The sequence below is a fragment of the Pollicipes pollicipes genome, unplaced genomic scaffold (genome assembly GCF_011947565.3).
Source record: "Pollicipes pollicipes isolate AB1234 unplaced genomic scaffold, Ppol_2.1 Scaffold_3087;HRSCAF=3621_pilon_pilon_pilon, whole genome shotgun sequence".
Classification (NCBI taxonomy): Eukaryota; Metazoa; Arthropoda; class Thecostraca; order Pollicipedomorpha; family Pollicipedidae; genus Pollicipes; species Pollicipes pollicipes.
Window position 1 is genome coordinate 14,055,785 of NW_023596225.1, and position 3,715 is coordinate 14,059,499.

Sequence of the window (3,715 nt, forward strand, 5' to 3'; positions counted from 1 at the left end):
CAAGGAGAAGGGCCTCTCCGAGATCGTCAACTTCCAGAACAGCGGTGGTGTCTACCCCTGCAGTGTTTTGATATTCGGCCCCTTTAAGGTGGAAAGTCGGTATACTCAGGGTTCACTCTGTTGCTCCGCTTCTTGCCCGAGATCAATCAATCAGCATTGAACCGGGTGACGTTCAACCCAGCCTCGGGCTCCTCGGGTTGGACAGATCGGTCTTACGGGTCAGATGTCAGAGGGGGGGGGGGGTCAAAGAGCAGCAATTAACACTCAACGAAGTGTGCGTGCGTGCTGTACCAATCGGAGAGCCATAATTCTGACAGCATCAGATTTGCTGATCTTCTGCGCGCCCTACGGATGATTTCGAAATCGTGCCTGACTTTCCGTATCCGTGTTTGGAAGCTGTGACGTTCCAGAAGGAGCAGTTGTGTATCCCGTGCTCACTGATTTCGGTTCGCGTCGTTCTTGCGATCGTTGCGCTCGAGGAGCAGTGATGTTGATGAGTACGTGATTGGCGTGCCGCGTCGAGGGCCAATACTCTCAGCTAAAGTTGTGGTGGCCTGCGGTGTACGAGGCACGTTTGAGGCAACAGTAGCCGGGCTTTGACTAGCTGGTGACGCGCGGGTTCCAGGCCAGCAAGAGGCGCGGAAGGACCTGCAGACGAAGCTGGCCGAATGCTGAACAACGACAGCCGCCGAGTCCGTTATCACCCAGGTCAAGGAGCTGACCTCCAAGCTGCAGCTGGGAGACCCGGAGGTGATCACCATCGTAAGTGCTGGCTGGCCGGGCGCCCCCTGCCAGCAGTGGCGCCGGCGCCGGCCTCTGCCCGCCTGTGGCCGGTGCCGCGGTGCCGCGCTCCCCGCTGAGGTGGTGGCCGGCCTCTCCGCCCCGGTGCTGGTCTCTGCCCGCCTGTGGCCGGTGCCGCGGTGCCGCGCCTCCCCGCTGAGGTCTGTGGCCGGCCTCTCCCCCCCGGTGCTGGTCTCTGCCGCCTGTGGACGGTCCGCGCTCCCCGCTGAGTGTGTGGCCGGCTCTCCGCCCCCGGTGCTGGTCTCTGCCCGCCTGTGGCCGGTGCCGCGGTGCGCGCTCCCCGCTGAGGTCTGTCGCCAGCCTCTCCGCCCGGTGCTGGTCTGCCCGCTGTGGCCGGTGCCGCGCTCCCCGCTGAGGTGTGTGGCCGGCCTCTCCGCCCCCTGCTGGTCTCTGCCCGCCTGTGGCCGGTGCTGCGGTGCCGCGCTCCCCGCTGAGGTCTGTCGCGCCAGCCTCTCCGCCCCCGGTGCTGGTCTCTGCCCGCCTGTGGCCGGTGCCGCGCTCCCCGCTGAGTGTGTGCCGGCCTCTCCGCCCCCGTGCTGGTCTCTGCCCGCCTGTGGCCGGTGCCGCGGTGCCGCGATCCCCGCTGAGTCTGTCGGCGGCCTCACCGCTCCCGGTGCCGGCCGACGCACCGCTCCCGCCGCGTCCTGTCATGTCTGTCGTCGCGGGTCGCTCCCCGACGCACGCTGCGGCGGTCGGCTTCCATGTGGAGGACGGTTGCGTCATGGCCTTTGAGCGAGGACCTAGGAAGTCCCTTGCGGACGCTGACGCTCCATGATGTGGTGTAAAGCGATATGCGTCTTTTTCAGTCAGCCCCTTTTTTGAACCAAGCTCGGTCCGCTCGATCTGCCGTATGATCTGTGCGGCGGAACGCGGCGTGTGACGACCGGCCGCCCCGCCCTCGGCAGGTGTGGCCGACCGTCATGTCGGTGGTGGAGTGGAACAAGAAGGAGGAGCTGGTGGTGGACCAGGCCATCCGCCACCTGCGCGAGTACATCCCGCTGCTGAAGCAGTACACGGAGAGCTCGTCGCGCGCCCAGATGACGCTTATCCTGCGCGCCCAGGAGTACTGCTATGAAACATGAACCTCATGAAGACGTTCAGCAAGATCATCATCCTCTTCTACAAGGGTGAGCGACGCTGCCGCGGGCGGACACGCCGGCGAACTCCCGTGAGGGCTGTTTCTGTTATTACCTGGCGTGGTCATGCATTGGAACGGATTAGGCTCTTTGGTGTTTTTTTCTTGCAAGGACATTGAATGTGAGCCTCATTAGGCTGCAGCATTCTATATGCGATGTAATGCAGCATGCTTCAAGTCAGAACCGCCTGCATAGATCTTACGGAGAGTGGCAAGCGACGTTAACATCGGCTGTTGTCTGCAGCGGATGTGCTGCACGAGGAGGTCATCTTGCGCTGGTACCAGGACACGCAGGAGGGCAAGGCCAAGGGCAAGACGGTGTTCCTGGAGCAGATGAAGGGCTTCATCGACTGGCTCAAGAACGCCGAAGAGGAGGGTGAGTGGGGGAGGGGAGGGGCCACTGCGCGAGCACTCGGGGCGGGAGCTCTCGAGGCGAATCCCCCAGCTTGGGGCGACAGAGCCCGCAGACGCCTGCACTGAGGCTGGGGATTGCAGCAGCTGGGTGGACTCACGAGCTGTAAGGGCCTCCGAGTGGTTGGGGCAGTGGTGAGTTGGTGTGGTGTGGAAAGTGTCATCTGTAAGTATGTGTAGGTTTTATTCGTAAGTCACTGTTCATGTAGTGGATAAAGCGACTCAGGTGTAAGCGTGATGCACCGAGGTAGATATTACACCGAGGTAGGATGCAATATCGTCATAGCATTAATCTTTAACTTTTACCGTCTGTCTTGATGCTGTAAACTTCTTGCGGAGACATTCCCGGACATAAACTTTCGTGTATGAAATGTAAAATCAACAGCGAGCCCGGAATAGCACTAAGCTATTCGCAGTTTGTGAGACTTGTCATAACCATAGCTTAAAGCTGACGTCGTGTGTTCTCGAGGAAGGTCGGTTTTACGTACGGTTTATTTTTGTCGCGTGAGCTTTATGCTCCGTCAGCCTCGCCTGGTCGGTTATTTGATCCAGTCGAACGGCGCGCCGAGCCGCACGTCAGCGAGGGTGACGCACGCCGCCGCCAGCTGGGCCGCGCCGCACATGGAACAGGCACCCATGCGTGGGCCTGAGGTCACACCGCGTTCCACGGTGCCTGGTCTGGCGTCACTCGCCCACTGCAGTAGGTGCTCCAAGCTGTGGTGGCGCGATGACCGTGCGTAAGACGTGTATAGCCCCCACCGATGTAAACTGACGGGCGCCCTCCCCCTGTTGCAGACTCAGATGAAGAGGAGGACGACTAGAGGAGCGAGCGCCGCTCTCGCCGCCCTGTACAACCGCCCCGCCCCTCCCCCTCCCCTGCCCCCCCCTCCCTCCCCCTCCGCTCCCTCCGGCGGCGGCCGCCCGCGCGCCAATCGCGTCTGATCAAATTTGTGCCGGTCGTCGCGCGCCGCCCGGCTGCGCCCCACCTTTCGTTCCAGGGGCGGCCGGGGTCGGGCCGCCACGCCCGGACCCGGCCGTGCCCGGTCAGCTCGTCGCCCGCTCTCTATGATTTGTATTTTTATACTGGCGGCGGGACAGTATGGGCTGTGCGGGCGTGCCGGCCGCGCCGCCGGTCGCACCCAGCCCCCCAAATTGACGTCTGTGTGTCTCTGGGCGGTGGAATACAGGACGGTGAGCGGAGCTGTGTTGTCTGTTGGGTTGGGAACTTCCAGAGCCGGCGTGGACGGCACCGCGGTCTGCTGCCGGCCTTGGTCCGACGGCGGGGCGCGCTCCGCCCTGGTCCGCCGCTCCGGTGAACGGCTCGGCGTCAGCAGGAGCGGACCGGCCGGCGGCCAGAGGGTGGGCGGC

At 63.2% G+C, this 3,715-nt stretch overlaps 1 long non-coding RNA gene across 1 annotated transcript; it reads left to right on the forward strand.

The window, feature by feature from the left end:
• The first annotated feature begins 1,875 nt into the window (after positions 1-1,875).
• Positions 1,876-3,251, forward strand: LOC119090601 (uncharacterized). Its single transcript, XR_005093268.1, has 3 exons — positions 1,876-1,928; positions 2,181-2,312; positions 3,143-3,251. It is a non-coding gene; the product is annotated as an uncharacterized LOC119090601 (long non-coding RNA).
• The last annotated feature ends 464 nt before the right edge of the window (positions 3,252-3,715 follow it).